The sequence below is a fragment of the Ambystoma mexicanum genome, chromosome 9, assembly GCF_040938575.1.
Source record: "Ambystoma mexicanum isolate Mex_15411 chromosome 9, UKY_AmexF1_1, whole genome shotgun sequence".
In the NCBI taxonomy this organism is placed as follows: Eukaryota; Metazoa; Chordata; class Amphibia; order Caudata; family Ambystomatidae; genus Ambystoma; species Ambystoma mexicanum.
Genome location: NC_090931.1, coordinates 878949472 through 878976897, shown reverse-complemented (window position 1 = coordinate 878976897; position 27426 = coordinate 878949472). Strand labels below are relative to the sequence as shown.

At 46.6% G+C, this 27426-nt stretch overlaps 1 protein-coding gene across 1 annotated transcript in view; it reads right to left on the bottom strand.

Moving 5' to 3' along the window:
• IQCA1 (IQ motif containing with AAA domain 1) overlaps positions 1 to 27426 on the bottom strand; it is a 1010495-nt gene that overhangs the window by 408247 nt on the left and 574822 nt on the right. The gene's annotated exons all lie outside the window — the stretch shown is intronic.

Here is a 27426-nt window from a genome sequence, read left to right as displayed (position 1 = left end):
ACAACATGCCGACTGCCTAGAAAGGCAGCATAACTTTGATGCTTCATCCCCGTCACTGCCTCTGGCTCCCTTCCTGGGCTGGAACTAACATGGTTTTTGTGGGTATGTCCAGCACATAAAGCTTTATGCACCTATCATGATTGAGCAAAGGTTCATCAAGCTGACCATAAATTAAATCAAATGTTTCAGCCTGTATAATTGTGCAATCACAGTAGCCACCATGTCAAAGTAGACATGCTTGATTACATTTTTAACGACTGACACTAGACTTCAGAGGTACACATTTATTAGGTTGTGAAACAGGGGTTCAGTTAAAAAGCTGCCTCTGTAGGATCTTTGGGTTCCAGCAGCATTGTTTAGGAATGCACATGTGACCTTTGAACCTGCCCTGGTGCCACTGCAGTGCAACAGAGCTGCCAGGAGACAGTAAGGTACATGTGTGCATTATGCTTTTTGGCATCAAGTGGCCGAAGCGGGTGGTTCAGGAATGGTTTGGTTTTAAAATAAAAGTGTATGTAGAAGTTGAAACACACTGCACCGAACCTTCCCTTAAACAGCAGGTGTGTTTGTTTGGGGGGTTGGATTACGCTTTGAAGAGGGCGTGCCGATGGGTTTGTGGGGAGCCGGGGAGGCCAGCAAGGAACATAGTTCCACAACTTCTTTTCGTACGTTGTTGGCATCAGACATTTTGAAAGTGAGGTCGGATTAACAGATCTCCATTTCAGAAACAGAATTATTTGCATCGTTTTATTATTCAAAATTAGAAAAGCTCAGGCTGGTTCTACCGCATAGATGACATTCTGTCACACTGGAACTCGCACAGCGCTTTCTGTCACCATTCTCAAAGTCTAATTTTGCTATGAAAAGTTGGATGTTTTTAGTGTGATATTTAGGTGTTCATTCTGCAGTGTGCAGGGTTGCATGCCAAGCCCCGATCTCAAGTAACGTCCAATTCAAATGATTAGAGTAAGCATACTACAGCAAATGTGCATTGCCTTCGGAGCTGTGATGTGGAACGTTAGCATGAAACACCTCCTTAATGCTTAAAGTATCACCTACCCAGCGTGTTACTGTTGCAAGCATTTCATGTAGACACGTTTCAGGACCTGGCACAGAAATAAGATCACATTGGTTTCAGGCTCCAGAATAACTGCTCCCGGCGGTGCGCGGCACGCGCAACAATATTCCCTAGAAAAGGAAAGTAAAACATCAGCTCTGCTTGAAAAATGGTGTTCAGCAAAAGGACTCTCCACCTTGCTGTGTGTGTGCAATCCTAAGTGGCCCTTGGCTGGGTAGGAGCGGACCCCTCCCTGGTGGCCTTGGACTATGGCGGGTAAGGTGAGGTCGAGGCAAGTCGGGAACTCTATAGGGGGGGTATTATGTTTCTGAGGATGTGCCATTCGAGGCAAGCATGCCAGAGAGTCTCATCATTAAGGTGTGCTACGTTGCAGAGGTTTGGGGTAACGGGTTAAAAGGAGTTGGTGGGGTAATGTCGTAGGCGACCACGGTCCAGAGGCAGACTTAGCAGTCAGACGGGGACGAAAGCCCACGAGGGCCCCCTGCTCGGCCTCTCTCACCTCAAAAGGAAAACACCCTGGGCCCCACAGTCCTCCCAGTGAGATCTCATCTTTTTAACTGTGTCTGCAAGCAGACCGAGGCGATTAGTGATGCTAACAGGTACATGGAAGTGCCTGTTACTGTGGCACTTCGTTTTTCTTACAATTCTAGAAGGTTTTCATAATGTATTATTGTTGGGTGATTAGAACAGAGCAAGCTTCAAGGGGTGTGAAACAATGACCATGTCATGCATTTTATTTTACTTTGTGTCGATAGGAGTTTTGGTCTCGGTTGGTATTTATTTGCCCTGGTAATTTGTATGCTTGCATTCAGGATGGGGAAAATAAAGCTAGAATCGTATGAGGTGCTGTGCCATGCCCGGCAGAGTGGAACAAGTGGTGGTAAAAGCCATGTTATATGCAGCAAAGGAATTTGTATAATTTGGCAGGCAGAGTGTGGGCGGCGGTCCTGGAGGCTGCCGTTGAGCAGTGACGTCAAATGATGGGGACCGTGCTATCTCGAGCATCAGTCTGGAGTGTGTGAGGCTTGTGCTGGCCACTGGTGCTCCTTGCCTGTTCCTCTGCTGCTAGCATGTTGTTGCATGTGGGTGAATGACAGCTCAGAGAACGCTGGGTGGGTGTGATGTGTGTATGGTTCCATGAGTGCCAGTTAGACCTGGACTGGTGAGCGTCCCCACCAATACGTCTTAGAGTAAGCGGAACCCTGGACCCAGATGACATCAAGAAGCTTAAATGTACCTGCGGACTCCAGGAGTTGTTGCATGACATGAGCAACTATTCATGTTTGCAATATAATAGAGTGCCTGTAAAAAGTGGCATGAGACCCCAAATAGTCCCATCAGTTAGGGGTATGCAAAGGCCTGAGGACAATCAGGGGCGCCTGGATGTTGGGGCCCCTCTTGCACCGCAGGTGCATCAGGCTTCAGTCACTGGTCCACGTGTAACATCTGTAAATAGAACTTCCCAAGGAGAAGTGGCCACTACATGCCAGCTCCGATTGGTCGGTCGCCCGCTGGTGCTCGTGAGTCTCGCTGGCACCCGTTGCGAACACACGTTTAATTTACTGCGAAAATATGTCATAAGCGAATTCCTGAGCGCGCCCCCTCTCGCAGCTTCTGAAACGGCGCATTGATGGGATGCTTGCAATGAACCCGCAGCCGAGCTGGCCCCCGTCCATCGGACGAGGGCAGGAGGGATTGGGAACCCGAATGCCATTTTGTTGGCGGCGCTGGCAGAGGCAGAAACTGCTACTGGCGCTGATTATTGTTACACGGGAATATAAATTAAAAAAAAACTAGGCCCGCGCAGCATGAAATGGGGAAATGGGAAACACGTGCGGCAGTCCCCCCACCCCCACACCCCCCTCCTCCTGTTCACACGAGATATGTCTTACGTTTCAGAGGGATGGGTGAGAAGTGGGGTGCAGCCTGGTGGAAGTAGTGGTCTTACCGAGTTTGAGGAAGGGTCGCTTTGTTTTGAGTGGAAATCCATGATCGCCAGGCACGGTGTGCATGACGCGGGGAGTGCAGCGAGAAAATGGGGAATTGGGTGGGGTGCTGGGGAAAGCAGCGGGACTATGTGATACATAAAGAATGGTGAAAACAAAAAAAGGAAGAGTATGTGGTGGTGAGGGCTTTAAGAGGGCCAGGGCTCAGCAATGGCCAGTCCAAAATGTGTTCTCCAGCCAGGGTTCTGCCTGGACTCTATACAAGAGGTCCACAGTGAAAAAGCGAGTGTGAGATAACTCCGTTCTTTGCCACTAGATGGCAGCCTTATCCACGTTTACAATCACATCACTGGCTCCAGACATTTGGAGTTCGATTAAATGTTTGCTTTGCAATACGGAAACTATAATCTAGAGAAGACATTTAATTTTACATCATAATATGAGGAATCTTGTCAGAACGATTTGATATTTATTTAATGTATTGAGTATTTTTAAGGCGCCTATACAACAAGTGGTGTTTCAAGGCACCACAAGACAAAAAAGCAGGGACAGGAAGATAGCAATCCAAATGAATGAGTGCGTTCCTTCAAAAGACCTGGGGATTGGAACCAGTCTTGCCCTGTTTTCATGTGATATTTGAATGCTTTTATTTTTGCTGATTTTTATTTTAATGCTGATTAACTATATTACATTTAACATTCCTAGTAAACATAGATTTGTCCCCCTTTCATATCAGGTATGCTAACTCACCTGTTAGGACACTCCTTCAGTCACACAGGCCACATGTCTTTGAACGGTTCCTTTGCTACTTGCAATTCTTAGGGTGAGCTGTGCCCTTCTTAGGTTCCGCCACCCAATATTGTTTTTATCGACTCGTTAGAGGCTCCATTCTTTTTCTTATCCCACTTAAAGCACTGCTGGGACCCCCTGTGAGGTGGTGCTGCAGTGAAGGCAAAGATGATTTTTCCAGCACTCCGAGTCCTCTGTCCAAGGCAAGTTGCTTCAGCACTGGCGGCAAGCCCAGTGTGGTTGGGAAGCAACATGCAAAGCCTCCATTAAGGAGGACGAGGCAGGAGTTCAGGATACGATTGAATGATAACCAGATGCAAATAGGATTCTTTTTTAAAAATTCTTTAAATGTATATTTATGGGGGCCATGCATGGAAAAATAAATGAGCTGGCGCCACGCCTGTAACGAGAGGGGCTATACTGCGCAGGCTCCTGGAGAGGACTTCAGGGCTTGTGCTGTATGCCGCCATTGCCTGGGAGCCAATAAGGAAGACTCTGGTGTGAGGGCGGGCCTTTCTCCACTCCCTGGGATGGCTTGCAGTGCACCTGACCCATTGCACAGGCCACCCTCCACCGCTGGGATGCCACAGCAGATAAATACCCCTTTCAAGTGGATCTCAGTTGAAAAAAAAAAGAAATAATGAAAGTGTGTCTTAGAAAATACCTTTGAGTGGACATCACTTTCTTATTTGCTCAGTGTTGCCAACCCATGAGGAATTGCTCTCTGCGGGCACGTCAGTGGAGGACATTTGAGCGGTAGTGGTGTCGGGAAGAGCCATGTAATGTGTGGCTGGCTTCTGAATGAGAAAGTACCACAGTGGAAACCACTCAGGATGGGCCATGTCCTCCAGACGCTAAGGCAGTCGGAAGCATAGGATCCGGTGTGATTTCTTGTCTTTTTTTACCCCAGATCCAGGATACAGTTAGGAAGTCCAACTTCCAAATACACTTGATGAGTAAAATCTCAAATTTTCTTAAAATGCCACAAAAAGTAGAACTAGGCCTTAATACAACACAAATGCACCAAATGCGCTTGGTAGAGAATTATGCTGCTGAACGGATTCTGGGCCTTAGGGACAGTGACTACATCAGACCCGACCAGACCTCAATGCATTGCGCTGGCTTCCTGTGGACACCGCAGTACATAGCTAACTCAGTGGCCTAATATCTTCCCAGCAGATCACTATGATCCAAGAATGATCCCCAAACCACAGAAACAACATTTGGGGGCAAATAATTTGTCTACAACACTGGCAGAATATGGAATACCCTTCCAAAATCCTTCTGGCTAGAATAGAATTGCTTTATGAGGCCCCACCTGCTCAGGATAGCCTTTGCAGATAGCTTCTAGGGCAATGCGCTCTTAACAGTTGACTACTCAGCCCTCTTCCCACTGCATCTCTTTTCATGCCTTCCCTGCACCCGTCCCCTTTAAATCCCCCCTCGTTAGTCTGCCCCCACTTCTTTCTTCCTAATCTTCAGCTGGTGGGTTACATGTGATTTTAACAAATTAAATACAGAGAATGTTGTAATAATGCTGTAATAACGAAAATGTTATAACCAAAAATATTGATTTTTAAAACAAGTTTGGGCACTCTGATTGTCATACGCACCGCGATAACCCCACGGTCATGCGTTTCTTTGATACACAGGTTTTGCCACGTATGGACAGCCAGGTTTAGCAATCTTGGAGCACAGTGAGCGACTCCACTTTTCCAACTATAGAAGACACTATTCATACATAGTGGGTGTCACCACTCCTTCCACTAAAGAAGACACACTTCTTACTCCTTGAGGTAAGACTTTTTCTATGTTTCCATTAAATGAGATAGAGGACTAGGAACTATACAATATCCTTATAGATCCTATCATTTTGTTCCAGGTACATATTTGTCCCTTGAATTGGCATATGTTGGTGCCGTCCAGATATCCACACCCACGATGGAATCTACTGCTCATCCAAGCACTGGATGAGCTATTGGTAAGAACCAGGCTACACTCCTGGTGAAGCTGTTTTCTTTGTTTTAATGAAGCATCCTCAGGGAGCTTAATGAATCATTATTTTATTTTGACGTCATTCCTTTACTCAACACACTCCATTTATTATTTGTAGATAGAGACCCCGGGACTACCCCATCACACGTCCTGATGAAGGCCTGCCCACATAGCTGCATCTTACAGCTCTTTTCTAGGCCGAAACGCTGTTGTGTCGACGATCATACCAGCTGAACAATGCACAGTTCAAGCATTGTTGTTGTTTGTTTTTCTCAAAATGTCCATGAAACTATGTTTATGTTCATTCTATAACTGCACAATTGGAACAATTGACTACATTTTGGCAGTGCTTCTGTTTATGTTGGTTGCATTTAAATCCAGCTCTTTTGTCTACTGGATTATACATACTTGTATTGTATTTTAAACACCCCTGGGTGCTCTATCCCCACCACTCTTTGATAAATGTTATTAAATACATTCAGTTCAGAAATGCATTACTCATGACTGTGATATGTGTTTATATGTAGGATTGGTATGACCTCTCACCATGAAATTTCGTTTTTGTTCACTCAGATCCTGGCAAGTTACATCATGACTAGCAGTACCATTTTTGAAGGGTTCCGCCCTTGCTCATCCCCCCTTCCCACGTGATGTATTAGCTGATCTGTTCACTAGGAAGTTGAGTCTACGTGTAGTCAGCAAGCATTGGTCAACTACACTCTTGTGTACCCTTTCACTCGCTGGGCTAGTTTTGGCTTCATCATCCACCCCTTTTCCATCTTTCCCTCATGCAGTGTGAAACAACTTATTTGTATTTATGTGCTTTCCAAAACACTAATAAAATAAAAGATTTTCAAAATATGGTGATGCATTGTGATATGGCTGGTTTGCTGAGCTTGGAGCCCTCTGGCTTGGGGATTGTACCAGCACTGCCACTTCACCACGGGCTGTTTCTTTTACATGGGCCGGTCTAGTTTGTGACTGTAGATTGTGGTATAGATGGGGGCCAGCTTTCCAGTTGCTGTCAGTTTACTGACCAGTCCCCTCCCTCTCTCTTTTCGTATTGTGGTCTGCTCTAAAATGGACCTGGAACACCTTACTGAGATGCCTTGAGTTGGAATCCCATTCCATTTCTGAAGGATGAAATCCGTATGGAGTCAAAATTTCGTTTTAAAAAAACGAAAAAAATAAAGCCTGATTTAGAAAGACCACTCTAGTGGTCTTTCGAAATGAAACTGTAAATTCCCTGACGCAGACGAGTGTGCGCAGGGGCTGACAGGCGCCGGCCAGACAACGGAAGTTGCAGGTGCAAGGTAAGTGTGTTTTCTGTTGTTCGTGTGTGTGAGCAGTGGCGGATTTGTGCCGGAACAAGACGGAGCTCCGCTCTGGCAAAAATGCTCCGTCTAGACCCGTGGCCCAAACTGCCCCTGTGCCACTGGCCTGTTTGCTTTTTGAGAAAAAATGCCCTGGGGTCTGCGAAGGAGCCCGGTGCTAAGCTCTGAGCACTGGGACACTGCGTTTGGACTGAGCACCGCCTAGCTGGCCCGTTCCAAAACAAAGATTGGCTGTTCGGTAATCCTTATGATTGGTCTGTAGTTGAATAGCAGTTTGCGCTTCCAATCATAAGGAGGAAGAGAAGCAGCCAATCATTGTTTTTGGTGAAGTGTCGGTGCCATACTTACCTTGTTGCGCTCCTCTTCTGTCCCGAAGCACCGTCGCCATCTTGTAGTGCTCACCCCTGCCGTGCCGGGTGCTGGGACTTCCATAGCTCCCGCTGCTTTAGGTAAAAAAATAAATCTTGCACTTATGTTTCAAGTCTCACCTGACATCATCGTAAGAATTATTTTCCTTTCTTCCCTCCTGTGCTCGCAAGGATTATTTTCCTTGGGAAGAAAGGAAAATAATCCTTTTGAGCACTGGCATCTGTTAAATGGATTTACAAAATGATATAAAGGCAGCTGAGAGGGTGACAGCTAAGTGCTTTCATGCCTTCATATTCTTTTGTGAATGCCGGTGCTCACAAGGATTATTTGAGATCACACTTATGTTTGCTGTTTGGATATTTAATTGGTTTGCCATGGCATTGCATACTTTACAGCACGCAAATCATTACCGAAGAAACAAAAAATAGGATACATTTTTCCTATATGACTTAAGAAAAAAGAAACACTCTACATATCTCAATGAAGCAGGGGGACATTCTCATTTCCCATAATACTCTTTGCTTTTATGCAAATTACCAGGGTTGGGTTCTATGAAGAGATACTGTGTTGCACAAGCCTGGCCACCCCCCCTTGGCCTTGCCCCCACCTTCCCACAGCCCCTTCCCTTCAAAGAGGTGACAGTTCCCCACAAATATTGTTTCCAGTTCCAGCACTGTGTGAGAGAGTGCGTGACTATATGGGAAAGGAAGGGGAATGTGTTAGGCTGGGCAGGGGGTGGTGGCTGATGAAAGTAGAGGGTTGGGGGCTTGTGGGGTGCCATTGCACGATTTTCAGAAATTCCAGTGGGAGAAGGCAGGGGTAGGGTTGGGGTCGCCTTTGGGGAGGAAGGGGGGGATTTAAAATGTCATATTTCAGCATAGTAAAGGCTAAACAAAAATCGGCCGAAATAAATATGTCTTTTTTGTGTACGGCCTTAAAAATGCGGAAATATCACATAGAACCCTGAAATTTCCTATTCTCCCAGCTTGGCCTGTTCTGGACCCCAGTCACACTAGCCATCCACAGCATGCACAGGGCGAGTGACGGTCATGCACCAGATCACAGACACTCATCCCCATTAGGGATCTATTGTGATCTAGTTTAAGGCGGCTGGGTCCCTGAGCCTGGAGCTGGTAGGCCTGGGTGCTGGACACTGCTTTGGCCCCTGGGCCAGAGCTTGTGTTGGTCAGCGTGGGTCGCTTTGCCTGCATGGAAGCCACTAGTAGAGTTGTTTTTTCCCTGCAACTGCATCCTGCTGCCGGGTAAACCGGCTCTCCTAGACACGGCAATCGCCAATCTCCAGACCTTGCCAGGGTGCACAGATCATCCGACACTCAGAGCTCCGAGATCACCGCCTCCCATTCATTGCAAATTTGCAATGGCTGAGGCAATGTGAAGAATGGTAGAGTCTGTTGGGTCCACAGACAGCTGAGGGTCAACAAGCCTGCCTTCGAAACCAGGAGCTAGGTACACCAAACACCCATTTCAACTCAGACCCCTGAGTCCACTAACTGAAATGCACCACCGTCCTAACCCACTGCACATAAGCACACTGCACGGGGCCAGAAATGCATTTCAACAGAATGAGACGCGACCCGCAAGTGCCTCCTATCACATTGTGGTCCCTTACATTCAGTTGTTATTTCTAGGGAGCTATGTTGACTTGCTGCCACACCTGTCCTCATTAGCACACCATTGCTATCGTATGTCATGTTGCAATCGGACCCACCAATAGTCCTGTCACAATCCAATCTGGCATCTTCTGCTCCAGAATAGATATCAACCGCCCAGTATTACCAGGGATTGAGGAAAATAACCCAGCCTCACGATATCAGCATTTAAACCCACAGCTACAGCTATTTCGGCAGCCACAACATACTACCACCCGCCGCTCTCTGCAGCGCACCCACCATCTCAGACTCGGGACTTCCCGCCGCTCTCTGCAGCTGCTCACAATTTCACCATCATTAACCACAGGAGCCCAGTAACTCAACAACACATCATTTAAAGTGATCCGACTAATCCAAGAATGCACCTGTTTCTAAAGTTTTAGAATACTTCGAGCAGCCTCCCATAAAGATAACACTGTGCCACCAGACCAGGTGCAACAAAGCACTCAATGCCACCCATGTAATGCACTACCAATCATCCACACTGCACATTCAATGCCACATAACCGCTAACAGCCACTCCCCACGCAAAAAACACCACTGCACCACGCCAAAAGAGGGCTCACTGGACAAGGCCTCGCATACAATGCGTGCAATTTTGTTCTATGCCTTTCCCCAGAGAGAGCAACCAATACACAGCAGATGTTGAACAGACCAAGCAGAATAACCATCTCAAACTCACACATTTACTATGAAGGTTTCAGAGATACAATTCAGTGCACCCCCATTAACCAATGTATTCTCTTACCCCCCCCCACACACACATCTACACCTTGAACCTTAACTCCTGCTGACTCCTTCTTTCACAGCAGCTTGAAAGCTCACCATCTCACCGCAGCCATAGAGATAGACGGAAAAGACCCATCAAAGCACCAAGGGTCCACTCACAACCATTCTACCACTCTAAACGCACCCACGAATCCAACTCGCGCACAGCACTCCCTCATGCACTCTAAATACTCAATGCAACCAGTAGAGGATGCAGTAACACGGAGCATGAGGCACCGATGCATCTACCACACACACCCTTAATATTGACACCATAATTCCGGGGTTCGAGACTCTTCCAATCCCCAAACAACAAACACATCCAAACACACACACACAAATAAACACACACACACTGCCTTCGCTCTCTCAGTCCAAACATGCACACCTGTGATGGGCAGGGTTTCCTACAGAAACCCACGTGATGCATCTTGTAATCTACCAATCCCGGACATAGCAACACCACTTTATGTCTCCTCTTATACTCGAACTGATTAATTGCAATCTGGTAGCAAGAACAGTTGCACAGCCTGGCCATCTTGAAGGAACAGACAGACAATGAAAGTCAAATACAAGGGTTAGCGAAGGCTGCAAACCAGTGTGACGAATCAACTTCCGGGGCGCTAGTGATCCAGGGATGAATATCGGTTTCTAAACCATCAATCAGCCCCACTGTTACGGCCCGTTCACGAAGGTGGTCTTTCCTGCGCCGGTGGCGCTTTATGCCTTCTCTTCATGCTATTTCTCCCAAGATGGCGTTGTGTGCATGAATGGATGGTCTAGAACCCTTTCAGTCACCTGAGGAATCTCCTCCCCCTAACCTGGTCACGGTACTTAAACCTCCGGAAAGGAAACCTCAGTGCGTTGCTACTGTTTACTGTGGTCACGCTTCGTAAGTCACCACTTAGGAAACTCCTGGATTTCAGCATCCAAACTTATTCCAAGCTTCCGAATCCTTTCCTTATTGAAACCTGTTCCTCTCTCCTTCTTTCCTCCCTTTTAGACCAACTACCGCCGTTCACCTTCACGCTCTTGAGTTAAAGATCAGTTTCGCTGTGGAATCTGCAACCAGACCCATTTACATTCTGTAGGTCCCATTGTCCCCATTAATTACACATTTCTAAGCACAAGAGATACCATCTCAACACTTACCTCTTGTTGTTTCACTTACGTACCATTTCACTAGGAAATCCCGGACTACATCTCCCAGCATTCATCACAGGGATCTCTCTCTCTCATCCATCATCACACTCGGTCTGGGCAGGTGGAATCGAAACCCCTTCACTCTTTTCTACATCCCGCCTTCCTGTACACACCATTTACCCTGTTTTTGTTTTCATCCCCAAGCTACCTCCAGTCATGGACCCATCATCGCCCCTGCTTCCGGAAAGCGTTTACACAACCCGCAACCCACAGGGAAACTTCTTGGGGAGACCTGTTCACCGATAGTCTACGCATCGAGGCAGCGGCCGAGGCCTTTTCACCACCCGTTGATCCCGCACTCTCAAGCAGCACAGGGTTTTTTCCCTTCACAAAGGGTTTCCCTGAGGCACCCTCCGCTCGCCGAGTTGGAGGCGACCTGTTTGCCATAGTCTACGCATCGAGGCAGCGGCCGAGGCCTTTTCACCACCCGTTGATCCCACGCTCTCAAGCAGCACAGGGTTTTCTCCCTTCACAAAGGGTTTCCCTGAGGCACCCTCCGCTCGCCGAGTTGGAGGCGGATAGAGGGTGTAACAGGTGAATTCTCGCTAGCTTCGATCCTTCACCAAAGACAAGGTAGGAATTTTCCATTTGTTGTGTTGTGGTGAAAGGAACCTGAGTGTATCTCTACTTCTCAAGACTACAACGTGCTAGAAATATAACACCCACACCTCTAGTACACCAGAAGGGATCTGAACAGATTGGAATACAAGTGTATTATAAGACCTCCTTGTCCAATGTTGGTAACGTGGACGAAACAGCAAGCTTATTTCCGCAAGGTTGTCGATTGTTGGTTAGTTGCAACAGAGCGAACATACAATTATCACCCAATGATAAAAGGGACTGTCCAGTCAAGGTTGTATACAAATATCTACTTTATTATTTCTACAACAGACAGTTCTAGCACACTACAAACAACCCACCCTGTGAAGGAACACAGAGGACAAACAGTTTAACAAAGGAAATGGATGCACTCTGGATATTGACAGGAGGGTAGTTGGTAATCAGTCTTACTATTCAATATCAGTCAGTTCCAGCACCAAGGGAGCAAAGGGTCTTAACTTTCTCTAGGGGCCTTCAGAGAAGGACCAGGCAGCAGCACCACAATGTACCTGGTGCTGAAGAAGTTCTTGGTGCTCGACAGCATCGAGGTGGTTCGTGGGCGCTTCACAGCCCTTGAGACAGAGTTAGTGGTGGGAGACATCTGCGGTTACCAGGCGGCAGGCAGTTCGGCAAGAGAGGCTGGACAGACGTCTGCAGGCTGTCTGTCTTGGCGGCTCAGGGGCAAGAATCATTGTCTCTGTGATGGTTGGTAGATCTGGAATGCTGGTTGAGGTGGCTTGGATGGCTCTTGCGATGTGACAACAGTCAGTGGTGCAGCCAGATGCGGTTTGAGGACTCGACTGTCTCAAAAATGTCCTTAAAAGATGGGTGCTGGATAATGCTTGTTTGGCACTCCTCCTAGCTTCTTCGCAGGGCTAGTATCGTCCTTTTAAGGCAGACAGCTCAAAGCTCAGGAGAGTGATTGCAGGCAACGGTCATGTCCTTTGTCCAGAGACTCTCCGGCACTTCCGACCTAGGAAGCTTGCTGGCAGAACCTAGCAGGCCATGATGTGTGCTGGCTGGGTACCAGTTCTGAAGCTGCTGCATGGGTCCTCTGAGTCCGGTATCTCCCTATGTTCCCAGGGAGATGTTTAGGGGAGGGATCTTGGATCCCTCTTGGAACTCTTGACCTTTCTTCACTGGCAGAAGATGTAAGGTAGACTGTACCTTCAGCTTGGGTCCAAATTAATCCTTCTTACTACTTTTGAAGTCTTCAGATGATCTGCTAAGTGAGGGGTTCAGCCTTCTTTTGAAGCCAAATGGGCCCCAGCAATTGGTGCAGGTTACACCTACCTTAATGAACCAATCCTGGGTCTCCACCAACACTCTTCTGTTATGCATGAGGTCAGGACCAGAGTGCTCTGCAACAGGACAAACAAGGGTTGACAACACATACCTAAGTGCCAACAATCTTCTTGTCTGTTGTAGATCAAAGTGTCTCTCTGGTTCACTGACACCTCTGTGACTCTTGGTTAAAGTGCCGATTTCCCTTAAAGTTTGTGCTGGGAGCACACTTCCTGTCTCCCCCAAATCACATCCTTCGTCCCTCTAAAAGGGGTCTGCTCTGCAGGGACACCTGCACTAACTGCTAGACCCAGATAGGCCATTCACTGCCTTTCATACAGAGAGGTGGGAACTAGCTTCAAGTTGACACACTGCATATGAAAGGGGTATTAGCCCCGCCTTCCTGTTGCCTATCCAGCCACCAGGCTCCTTCAGGCTTGCTTCAAATATCTCATTAGTAAGCACTGCCATCAGCCGAATAACACAGAAGGAAAGCAGTTCCATGGGGCCTTTGATATTTAAATTAGGCTGCCCAGGCTCGAGGAAGGTGTGCCTTCCCCCTTCTTGAGATGGTTTAATGTGCCGGGGGCTGTCACATTGCAGCTGAATATGACAGGGGAAAAGAGCGCCAGTAGGCTGTGTCCTCCCGGAGTACATGTGACTATGCGTTTTGTGCGGGAAGCAGATGGACTGTGTGCGGAATGGCCTCACTCAGTCCTCGGAGGTTGATCTCTCATCATTCATTTTCATGTATCAAAAAATCAAAAAGCCCACGCGAGCGCTGTCTCCCCATGCAGATGGTCGAATTACTCACAACCAGGCCACATTTAGGGGATATACACCTGTTGACAATCACAGTCAGCCGTTCTTGAAGGTTCCAAAAACCAACTATCTTGGAAAACAGTTATATGCTGACATATCACACTAAGGTGTATTGGGATGTTGCAAAACCTGACCACCATGAGTGAACAGACCCTCTGTCAATCACTGTCAGCAGGCAGCTGGCTGAACACTTCATCACCCAGAGGGGGCAGACAGACATGGAAAATCACTCTCCGTTGTGGTGAACATATACAAAACCCGAGAGCCATGAAAGAAATGACACAGATTGACATAACACTCCCACTATTCAGGAAGGTTGCAAAACACAACTGTCTTCAAGAAACTCATGCACACGCTGAAAGATCACATCCAGATATTATGGAAGGCTGCAAACCTTAGCACACGAGGGAAGAGACATCCATTGACAATCACACTGTCACCCACTGACGATCACTCTCAGTTTTCAGTAAACACAGCCACTCGAAGGGACCACTGGGATATAAGGTTATACAACCTGACTACCCTGAGGGAACCAACTCACACTGACAAATCCCACTTGTGTGCAGTGGAAGGATGACAAATCCAAGCATCTAAGTGACCAGACCCACACTGGCAATTGCACTCAGGTTTTGCTGAAGGTTTTAAAGCAGGGTTCAGCAACTTTTGCCCCTCCAGATGTAGCTGGCATAGTCAGTGGTGAGGGATCATGGGAGTCACTGTCTAAAATATCCAGAAAGTTGCCCCACCTTATGGAACTGACACACACTGATGTACTACACTATGGTGATGGTGAAGGTCTCAAGCTTGGCCATCCCTCTGCACCCCCCACCAAGGGCTATGGATCCAAAGGGAAAACCCACATGAAACCCAACTGAGGCAGTTCACAATCTCACTCATGCAGATAGCTATCAGGTTCAAAATGACATAAACATGTGGAGAATTCTGTTTTGCACACATTACATAACATAACATTGGCATATCATAGTATTCTCCTACTAGAAGATGCTATAGGACAACCAGCCTATCGCCCTGGCAGAGTTAGGGGTAGCCGGCCACATCAAAGATAAACTCCTTCCGAGTTTAAGGTATGTATGAACACAACACTTCTGTGGACATCTGCTCCAGGCATGGCTTTCAATCCACGCACTCTAGAATGCAGCTGCGGCTATGACAAATTTGGTCAAGTTGGACACATAACTTTTCACACTGAAACACCAGACATGCCTCAACACCTCTTCCATTAGAATCAGGGTCGGACAGCGGCATAAAACTGTCTCAGGCACCAATGAAAAAGTGGCCCACAGTTGCAAATGGCAATGCATTTCTTTTGTGGTAGACAGTTTGAGTAGTCTCAGAGGGAGAGCAAACAAAGTGGGCCAGTTTGACCCAAAAAACTGGCCCACCCTAACATTTTATGTTTTGAGTTCAGGCAGTGCTCTAATGCCCTATAGGACAGTGCGAGCTTGTAACTATTTTATTTTAGTTTTTTTTTAAAGAACTTACACCATCATAGAAAGGAGGCTCTGGGCGGGAAAAGAACATGCGGCATGGAAACTCACGGTAGATCATGTGTCAGTCCTCAGGCTAGTCACACCAATGTCTTTTTCCTGAATTTCAAAAGATTGGATTCCATGCAGAGCTGTGTAGGCAAAGAGTTGCAGTTTGAGGAGCCTTTAATTGCAGGGATCTTCCCCACTAAGGATTGTATCTTAGTTGATGTGTTGAAAGAAGATTCTGGGAGGCTATCCTTAGCCATCAGCTCATCAGGTACTCATGTAGCCAGGGTGATGCCAGGAAAGGCTTTATGTATCAGACATATAATATTATGAATTTGGCAGTGTGGTAAAATAAAAAAAAGTGGCGTTAATTCCACTACCACTACTTTTTTGTTGTAACAGAAATACCACCACTTGTTCTGCCCCACCAGATTCTGGAAGTGAATCCTCCACCTGTCCTTCAAACAACAGCTGATTTACAGCACACTATTACTGCTCATGTTAATTCCACCAAAAATCCCTATGGAGACATATGGACTCCAAAAAGGGTGATTTACACTGCCATATCATCACCTGTAATCCCATGCTAATGCCATGGGACTTAGTGGCCGCAACAGTTAACGAGTTTGGTGGTATATCTGCAGATTTACTGCCGATTTACTGCCAAACTCATAATGGGGACAATGGAGCCTTGAAATCAATGCAGTACTTCTCTGTTTGCCGGAGAAGTGTGGTATCATTACTTGAGGATGAAGATGGGTGGGTGGCATGATTTTGCAAATAGTTCAAGTATTTTTCCAGCATTCTCATGTTGGAGTCACTCTTACGAGGACAACGGTAACCCGCAGGTGCTAGCGGCGGGTTGCTGCTGTCCTCGTAACACATAACCCACCACCTGACTTCCCGGTTTCACTGGGACATTACAAGTCCCGGCGGAGCAGGAAGTCAGGCGGCAAATTTGCTAAGTCCCCATTCCCATGGAGTTGCACAGGACTCCACAGGAATGGGTTCAAGGAAGCATTGGCACTGTTGTTAACGGTGTTGGTGCTTCCGTGACAACTTTGCCGGTGGGTGCCGTTGACCCTGGCAGGGCAGACCTGCCGGGTTAATAGCCCCCGCTAACAGAGTTGGAGTGTGGCAGTCCGGAAAGGGTGCTGGTACACTGCTACTGACACCCTTATTTCCAGACCGATACACTCATAATGAGGCCTGTTTGTGAAGCACCTACAAACAACCAAATAAACACACTATAACATTGCAATGGTCCAGTTTCTACATTGCTACCACAATGATTAGTGTGATGTTGTGTAGTAAAGACAGAAAAGGTAGGATTTGCCACAAAAGTTGCAGGTAATTGAAGGCGATGTGGTGTCTATATTGGTTTGAACTTTGAAGTGGAGGTGGAGATGATTTTAAGATCATGTGGTGAGTGCCTGGTGTAGACAACTGTTATCATTCGCCTCGGCTGCCCGGGTTGTTGGCGATTCTGGAGACGTTGGATGATCCTGCACCGTATTAGTAATAGCACCTGCCCATTCCAAGATGGGGAACTGTTTGGACATTATATTCAGGTTCTGAATCTGGCATAGTGCTGTAAATCTGCTCCCAGGATCAGATATTTGGTGAAATGGCTCCCGGCTCCCTGTGCCTGATTTGCCTAAGTTCCCACCGCAGCGTTGTCTTCCCTGTACTTGAAATTCTCGTTGCCTTCATCCGGCCTTCCTTCTGTTTCCCTTAGCATTGTGCCTTTTTCTTGTCCTGAAACTCTTCTGGGTTTTCCCGCTATGGACTGGTTTCTCTCTTTTGGGGGTAACCGGGCTGGCAGTTTACCTGCTGACATGGCGGCTTCCTCAGAGGGGCAGCCAGAATTCACCCGAAACCGACAACATCAGCTACCGGTAAGACCAACACTTAACAACAACCATGAAAAGTGTGAAAGACAATACCTGACCAATGTACATGTTTCAGTTTTTGAGTTCTGTTGCTGTATATCCAAAGTTGGCTAAGAAAGCAGGCATCTGGCACTGGATGGCTTCCCCAGATACCTGAGGTAGTGTTAAGTGTAGCAGAGTATCTTTGCTATACCTGTGTAAGCCCAATTGGCAGCTATCGATGACGTAGGTTAGTGCAGACATGTAAAAATTGAAGAAAATGAGTGACAATGCACGCTGTCTGTGGTGGTGACTGATAAAAGGAAGAAATATGTTTACATCTGGTTATTGTGAGCAACGAGGAGAGGGAGAGGACTGAATTGAGTGTTGGGAATAAAATACCAAAGGCAGAGAAGGTAATTCAGGCAGATGAAGGGAACTATGGTATTGAAAGCATTAGAGAGGACAAGGCAGAGAGTACTTCATTGCACATGTGTCGGAGAGTTGCTACAGGGCAAACCTCAGACAGATTCCTGACTGGTAGTCATTCAAGAGGTTGTTCGATTCACTGACAGTTGTGCTATTTGTAATGCTTTGGCCAAGAACAGAAGAATCCCAACAGGGCAGAAGTGTTTTCGTACCTCCGGATCTGCATTCAGCTTTTTTAGCAGATGGGTGATTATGGCACCTTTGGAAATTTGTGGAAGTAAGCCTGGGAGTGAAGAGTTTATAAACTGGGTCCTAAGAGGCACCATGACTGGGAGTCCAAACTCTCCAATCTCTGCAGATATCGGCCGTTGAAGAGGATGTCTGAAGGGACTTCGGAAACTCAGTGACAACATGTTCTGAAGTTGCTCCAATTTGGGGGGGGGGAGAATGAGCAAAGTAGGAGGGTAGGTCAACAGGGATGTGAGTGCTGAAGAGGTGGTGGGACTGCGTAGAGCATAAATATCATATCGGGAGAGAGACTGAAAGGGTTCGAAGTGTTAGTCTCTTAAATAGAGTTTCTGGAGGAGTTTCTAGAGATGCCAGCGGTGGCATCCGAGCAGCAATGCATGAATGATGGCTTTGCTCTCTTGATGGGTCTGGTGTTTGTATCCTTTGTTGTGTATGAGGCATAGTTCCAGGTGAAAAGCAGTTTATTTCTTTCTACACTGTCTCCCCGGCGTTCTTTAGATTCCTTTGATCTCATGCAGGTTATTTGTGAACCATTTGTTCATTTCAACTTTGGATAACTTAAGTTAGGGATCCTGTTCAGGCATAGCTTTGTAGTAATTTCAGGTCACAGTCAGGTGGCAGCGAAAGGACTGGAAATGCTTGTATTAAAGCTGCATTGTAAACATCCTTAAGGTTTCTCAACCAAGCATGGACTGGGCACGAGGATGCAAGGGTAGATTAAGAGTGGAGCGCATCTGCATTGCAGAACTGAATTAGGAAATGGCCAGACCATGAGATTGGTTGTTAGTCAGTGATTCTGATGTTTCCTTTGCATAAGAATACTAGATCATGGCTGTAGCCGGAGGCATGGTTGGAACCATCAGACAACCGGGAGTAGCCCAGGTTACCTTATTTTTAAACTGCTTCTGGGCACAGCCGGGGTTGGGGTTACCAGCCCTGATAGAGAAGTCACAAAGTATGATGGATCAATGGGGTATGATGGATCAATGGGGTATGATGGATCAATGGATCCATGGGGAGTGACCTACGATGCTGGGTTTCATCACAGAGGTGCGATGGGAAAGACGAGTGCCGCTTGGAAAACAACTATGCAGACTAGTAATGAGGTGGGCATTGTGATACAATAGGTGCCAGAAATCTCTTTGCCGAAGGTGGTGACTCCTTCCCCTCTGTCCTGGATTAAGTTCCTTGAAGTTAGGCTGTTATTTGCATATAGGGGGTCAGAAAGGGCAGAACTGGGACATCAGAAACAGGTCTCTGTAATAACGAGTGGGTGAAGAGAGGGATCTGTGATGCGGTTGTGCATGCTGTTGGCATTTGTATTACCAGAATGTGCATTTATGAGTGCACCCAGTATGGCAGCAGCATTCTCTGTTACGGTGACTCGTGTGCTTTCCTGCCAGGTGGCTGTGATCACTGTTGCCTCCTGAGTTGAGAATGAGAAGCACTGGAGACCCTGAGACTTTGACGAGAGCAGAATATGAAGTGGCCTCGTTGTGCAAAGGTTAAAGGCTCAGTTAGAGACGGACACACTACCAACAAATCCCAAAACAAAAGCAAGATGGGAACAATCGCTACAAATACCCATCCCGGATGAATACTGGGACTATATACTTCAACAGACACAAAAAGTAGCACTTAACTCACGCTTCAAACAAATTCATTTCAATTTTTTACACCAAACATACTACACCTCCAAAAAAAGGAACAGGCATCGCCCAGAGTCAAACTCATCAAGTGACAGATGTGGTGCGTTGCATCTCTCATGGAGCTGCCTGGCGGTGGCCAAATTCTGGTCCGACGTATTCGGAGAAACCGAAGCAATAATCGGCGAGAAGATAGGACATACTCCAATAGTAGCACTCCTTGCGATGACAAAATCCTTATCACCTCCACTTAGAAAACTAGCAAACGTATTATTGGTACTAGCACGTAGAAGAATAGCCATGGCATGGGGACGGGGTCCACCTCCGACACTGTCAAACTGGAGGAAAGATACTCTCTACTGCCAAGAAACAGAAATGGAATTCATAAAAACACTACCCCTGCATGCGAGGCCTCGGGACATTTGGGGTCCAAACATTTCATTTCTCCTCTCCGATGCAGCTTCCCCTGACGTACCGGCCAACCCATCACAAAACAGCACCCCGGTGGTCTAAAACTCAACAGAAGCTCGCTGCACAGTGGGACCGACTAACCGAAAAGATTGTGACTGGGGGGTCTGATAGGGTGGGGGGATGGGTGAGATGGGGACAACGGCGCTAGTTTACAGCCTGCAGTTCGGGCTTGTTCTGTATGCATGTAACACTAAAATGCAAAAATAAAGTTTAAAAAAAGAAAGGCTCAGTTAGAGGGCAGATAGTTGCTCTGATGGATGTGGCAACAAGAGGTGAAGGCTGAGCTGTGGACATTGTGGTGTGATGAAATGACTGTTGCTCTGCAGGAGAACAGGGATGAGTAGTCATTTCTAAGCTCCTACTCAACTCCACACTACTATTAAACCAGAAGTGATCTCAATCATAAATGTAAAACAGGCACAACATGAATGGAACACCTCCTTTTCCTCTTAGTGTAGCCCGGGCTATGGCAGGCAATACTCTTCAAGAGGGGTGTGAGCCTTCAAGGAAGCACCCAAAACAACAATATTACCGTGGTACCAAAATAAAAGAAATGTCCAACCACAGTTCTGTAGAAATACAAGACTTTAATCAAACTAAAGGGACACACAAACCAATAAAAACACTAATAACCCATCCCTGTAATTAAATACACAGAACATGCAGACCTTTTGGTGAAAGGGGAACTCTGGGTAGAAAGACATGGATTTGCAGCAAAGTTCAGGTTAAAGTACATGTATTTAAAAAAATGTTAGGTGTGGTGCATACTTCTCCATCAGGCTCACAGAACAAAGCCAGGCAGACAGAACCACTACATTGCTTCCCAATGGGCAGAGTAGATGCCAGGGTGGTTGATTCGATTGATTCCCAATGGGCCTAGTTGGCACTGAGGTGGTGGAGTATGTTCGATGAAATACAGTACGGTTCTGCCTCGAGATGGCTGGAGAACAAGCAGGAAGTGGTCAAGTCGGTGGTTCAAAAACAGATCAAGTGGGTCAAAATGTGTAGAATGCCAAAGGTAACTTTGTGGGTCTTGCATCAGCTATAGACGACTCAAAAGCAGTCAAGCCAATTTGAAAGAGGTTTGAGACTGGAAACAGAGCCCACATCTGTGTCTTTCGTCCTGGATTGCTGTGGTACCCTGTCCAGAGTCTCAGAGGATAAGCTGAGTCCTTCTTCTGCCTTTCCCAGCCTGGAAGGTTGCCAGAGAGCACTTACAGGCTTGTTACTTCCAGTAAGAGTCCTGATGTGACAGATGGCCAACAGAGACAGTGTAAAATCCCTCGTCTTTTATTTTGATTAAATAAAATGATGCAGGTGCTTGTATTTCTGAAAGGGAGGTTTGCTAACCATACCCCCTTTTCAAGATGCTCCATGCCAAAATTATAGTGCACACATTTATCTTGCCCCCCTCATCACCAACCCAGTATTCCCAAAGGCAGGTTCAAAAGTCACATGTGCATTCCTAACTGCTGCTGGAAAACAACACTGTTGTACGAAGAGAGTGTTTTTTTAATCTTCTGCGCCTCTGTTTTCAAACATAATACTTGTATGACTTAGTCTGGAGGCATGTAAATTCCTACAAAATAAGCCATACCCGATTGTGGCATTGTAACTGCTAAGCACTCATAATATTACAGCCACAGTACACCAGTCACACTATCACACCAGTGTCAGCTCTGAGAGGGGTCCATCTGTAGAGAAGGACCCAAGTACATCTACAGGAAGTCCCACCCCCATCATGCCTATATGTTTGGAGCCGGAAATTGTGACATGCGCAAAGCCAGTAATGGTACCTATACTGCGAAGAGTCCTTGAAACAAGGTATCCATTGAGAAAATCCTACATGTATCCGCAGAGAAATGACGGTCTTCTGGAGAAAGTTCTGGAAGAAGTGTGAAAATGAGTGAAAGAGAAGACTGGTAATATCACATGAAGCATAAATGACGCACCCAGAAGAGATGCCAATGGAGAAAGTGAATAGACCATACAGAATATTATGTCAAAGTAGCGAATTAAGCAACATTTCGGGAGTGAAATGAAGATTGCACATGTGGAGAAGCACAATGTACAGACGCAGTAACGCAAGAGGACAAAGTAATCATAAGGCTGGCTACATAGTGAATAGACTGCAGGCGATGCGCCAAAGTATATATATAGGAATGTATAGAATCTGGATGTTCCACAACGCATTTTAGCAAACTTGGACCCTGTGAATGAAAGGACTGGAAGTGGGGAGCAGTAGAATCGGATAGCTGACACCGAAGGAAGATTCGAGAAGGCTTGCCAGGCCCAGTGTCAATAGTTGGGGCCGCCGAGAGCCTGGTTATCTACTCAAGAAGATAAAATGAACGTGAGAAGCAAGCTGAGCTTCTGTTTCAGGTGTACTGGAAAAACTCTAGAAGTGCCAGGGTTTTTTCATTTAATAGTAATAAATACAACGAAGGAGCTCAAAACATGGTCTCTAGTCACATGGTCAGATGAAAATAGACTTTTGGGCGAGCTACACCGAGACCATCAGATAAGCCCATGCCCTCACTCCCTTTTATTCTCAGGCAAGTGAGCCTTCCAAGGCCGAGTCCAAACACATTAATTGAATGGCAGACAGTAGGAGTGATGATGGATGTTGGGCTAATTAGGTGGGGAAGCATGACCAGGTCAACCTCCCAGCACCTGGGGTACCAGCTTCCGTGCTGCTAGCGAGTGGAATATTCCAGAAGAGTACGAGTGTGCCAACTAATTGTAGTGAGCCACGTAGCAAGGAGCCCTATAGTTTGAGAAGCCAATAGAACATTGTATATTAGTCTGACATGGAAGATGACTTGCACTTGGGGTGGGCTTAGTTGTCCAACCGACCTTAGAGACCCAATCACAACCACATATCCCATAGAAATTATACATAGTTGTTCCCTTTGAGCCTATTATATCCCCTAGTAGGTTTTCTTATTTTGCCACGTAGTATGCCATCACTTATGACAAATTTTGTGTATAAAGTTGTGTTTTTTATGAAATGTTTTCGAGAACTCATTGAGCGAGCTGTGCGGCATCTGTTGATGTCCGTTGTACTCCCTGTTTTGAAGAATTGTTATTAAAACAGTTAATGTTTGCTAACTTCCTGAGTCTGTCTGATTATTGATGTATGAGTAAAATATGCATCCCCATCCATTTCAGATACTGTTACCTCTTCTTAAAGGACCCTTGTGGGTTCACATGTATGGCAGCACTGATATAGATTTGTGTCTAGTCTGACTGTCTGCACCACAGTCATGTGGATGCTGCCTCTTTGCAGTAACACCTTCCACCAGGGCACAGGAACACTCAGCAGGAGACCTCCTGGGAACTGGTGATTTAAAGGCAGCACTGACGTAACAAAGCCACCTGTACACCAGTCTACTGACCGCTGGAGTCCCTTTGAAGTCATCAGGTTTGGGAAGGGAGAGGAGTTAGAGTAGCCAAAAGGGAGTGGTGGACTGAGAGAAGCTTTCTGTCATCTTATTTTCTAATAGTGCTCTCTTCCTCTTCCTGTTCCCCCATGTCCTGCCGGTAAGGCACTCTGGTGGGATATCTTAAGGCAAATGACTCTTGTTACAAAAAGAGGGATTAAACCCCTTACAGCAGGCTTGTTCTTGAACAAAATAATTGACTAGACATCGGTTGGGGATGCAGTGTATCCCAAATTCCTCTGCCAAGGAGTGGGGGGCAGAAGGCATCCAAGGCAGATGAGAGCTTTGTCCCCTTAGCATTCCTGAGGGACATTGGTGGTTAACTACTGCTGGAACCAAGGCCTCTATGCTGGCTGCACTGGAACCAGGGCCCTGTTCACTGGAGGTGAAGGAATCCCTGCAGGTGCCAATCTAGCTCACCGGGGTGCGAGTGCAGACCAGAAAGACTCACAGAGTCCCTGAAAACCCTTCACTTGGTCTCCCAGCAGCCACTAAACTAAGGAAGTGACCCCGGGCTCCGCTGCCTCTCCAAACTACCTAAATGCTCATTTGGCCACTTTCAACTCTTTCCAAGGGGCTGTAAGGGACAAGCAGAGTCATCCTTGACCTTGGTGCGTGACTGCCTCTGCAACTCTGTGATTGGTTGACACTGATTCAAAAGCTCCACCGTATCCCCATCTGAGAACTACTGAGTCTTCTAGCATCCCCAATTCTACACCACTTCCCAGTCACCAGCTCATTGAACTCGCTACGAAGAAGGCTGCAGTGCCTGATGCCATGTTGAGCCAATCAAACCATCTCGCCGATTAAGGCAAGTCTCAATTTTTTCATCCCTGAGGCCACTGACCCTTCCAGTGCCGGCCCCTGCCATTTCCAACATCTTCGACCAGCAAGCCGCTGCACATTAGCACATTCTTGGGATCTGGCACTGTTGCACCATGACTCAACCCAGCCCTGCACTGAAAGCACCTAGACTGCTGGGTTGACTCCAGTAATCCTGACTTAATGCTGTTGAGCCCAAAAGACAAGATCTATGGTACTGTGAACAGTCACTGTGCCACCGGTCAACTTTTTGGGATCATAGTGACTTTCAAGCCCCACTTCTCTACCTTGTTCTTCAAAGACATATCCTTGAAAAGTGATACACAAGCACTCTCATAGTTGTATGAGTCACTGGAAACCAGTTGACAATGAAAAGACATCAGATGGGTTTTGGCAATAATTGTTGTATGTTACCAGAAGCCACGATATTAAACCAGATATATGTTTATTATAATATTTTGCCAATCTATCCCCAGTGCTTGGGGATGTGCAGTTATTTGGAAACCTGTTTGTTTACTTTCAAAGGGATTCCCATTTTTATTACAGAAAAGAGGTATCCCTACATATTATCCCCACCAAAAATATCGCCGTACATATGGTTGTTTGTCTCGCCATAGGCAATATTTTTGGGGGGGGTGATAATTTGTGGGAGTGGGGGTTGCGGGTCTGTCCCCCACACATTTAAAAATAGTGCAGTGGTTGCAGGGGTGCACCCCGCAGGGTCCATGGCTCAATATTGCTGCAAAGATATGGCGATATTTTTGTATCGCAATATTTTTGCGGGGCTATTAACACATGGAACCAGAAAAGGTCATTACACATTTTTGAATACATTTGGTTCCAGAAATGTCAACACGAAATCCTTTGGAGACCGCCTCCCTGAAATGGCTAGTGCCTGTCACCTTGTAGACTACTAACACATTTGTTGCAGTTTTGACAACCGAAAGCAGGTTTACACTTTTTATTGAACACATTTGCCTTGCTGCTGCTAACATGCCGTTGACATGCCAATTACTGATGTCCAGCAGCGAGCATTCATGATCTGTTTTATATATGGATGTTGATAAATTCTATAATACACCAAATGGCCGGCAGGCCCACCTGGGTACAAATCTACCAACACAAGTTTTTAAAACACAGAGCACTGCCTGAAAGTCAGACTGTTGAGCAGATCTGATTTTCATGCAGAATCCAATTACTAGAGCTCGTACAATTTCAAAAATTCTGGGAGTTTTCCCCTAGCCGATGGAAATCCATCACACATCGGGCCCCGCCATCAGCTGATCAGCAAGGACAGAACCTCTGAGGTAGCGACTCTCGTCAGTGGCCGGATCACTATGGTGTGCTGAGCCGGAGTAATGGGGAAGTAGGCGTGTCCAGGGACACCAGTGGATGATGGAGAGATGACTAAAACATGCTAGATGGGTGCGTACGGTAATCGATTGAGGTGATCTAGCTAATCAAAGCTATTTGGCCTGCAGGCATGGGGAACCATGTGGGCACGTGATCACTGCTCTGGTGGAAATACAGAGGAACCACCCAGCATGTAGTTATGCAAAAGGGGAAAAGTCAGTTAGTGTACTGCATTGGTCGTGGGTAAAAGGGACACTGTAGTATTTACTCACAGCCAAGCCAGCTCAATTCCCACTTGCCAGAGGCGGGGGGAGGAGGAGATTGCAGAATCTCAAACAGCAGCAGTCCCTGATGTTGCCAGGGACGATGCCAGGGTGTTTCAACTTTTTCGATTGAAAAGGTCCAAATGCTCAAGGACCCCACAAACCAAAACCCCTGTTTGGGGCATATTAACGCATTTACGGAGGACCGGTCACCGCCGCAAGCTGAAGCAAGGGCAGTGTTGGTCTGCCTGCACATTACAGCAGGGATCACACGGGGTCTCCCTGCTCAGCCTACCACAGTGCTCACCTGTTCTTTACAGAAAGGATCACCCGGTCTCCCTGCTCAGTCTGCAGCAGTGCCCACCTGTCCTTTTGATCACTTTCTTCTTTGTGGCACTCTGGGCCCCCTTGGCTGATAATTGATGCCATGAAAGCTTGTAGTGGCACAGCTGGAAGCTGGAATGCACTGTATTTTGACAGGCAATGAGAAGCAGGTTCTTTGCAAACCTTGCCATTGTTTTGTTAATGAGGGGCATTCATCACTTATATCAGTGTGTGGAAATATGGTCTATTTGGCCAAGTTTGTCAACGTCTCAGATGGCAAAACAATGGAACCCGATGATGGTAACACATCAGCAGTAGTTCCATTCCGTACACTGCACCGTACAAGTTAGGACTTGCAGAGAAACAGCTCTCATTTTAAACACCTGCAGTTTTCTGGATCGCTTGCCACTTATTCAAGCTCTTGCATGCGCTTTTTCGATTTGAGGATGACACTGACTGGTTTTCCTTAACATGTTTCAAGGGGGAGATGCGGCCCACTAGCTAAATTGCAAGCTTTAGAGCCAGGAAACCTGGGCTGAAATTCCGACTTCCCCACTTGGCCAAATTGTGTGATCCTGGGTAAAGTTCTAACTCATTGTGCCTTGCTTTGCTTGGCAGCCAAAATGTGGGTTGCCTCCAATGATTCCGTTCATTTGGCCTGTAGAAAACACAGAAATTATAATTTTATTGGTGATTTGCCATAATAGGGTAAACCAACTGGCTGGTCAACAGCACGACCTGAATTGTTTCACAGCTAACTCATGGCCACCACTCCTGTGAGCCGTGGCCTTACGCTCACAGAAAAGTGGATTACATTTTTAATATTATCAAAACCGAATAATAATGACTAGTGCACCAACATGTTACATGTCCTCTTAATGCGTGAAAAACAGGTACATCTATTGCCAAAATCAGCATATGAACCTGAAGAAAAATAAGAACATATTTACCATCCGGCGCCATTGTAACGAAAAAGGCCAGCAGGGTTTCGGGGTGTCCCCCGCACCCTTATTTGCTACAATGGCATCAGGGTTTGCGGGGGTGTCCCCCACTTACCCATGAATAAATATTTTTTTTTAAAAAGGTCCCTGCGGCGCCTGTTCATGTCGGAGAACCGGTGAGAGGAGGCAGAGGGTATGTTGTGCGAATGTTGCGCATTAAACAGTCTAAGTGGGGTGAGGGATAGGTGGACAATGGGGTT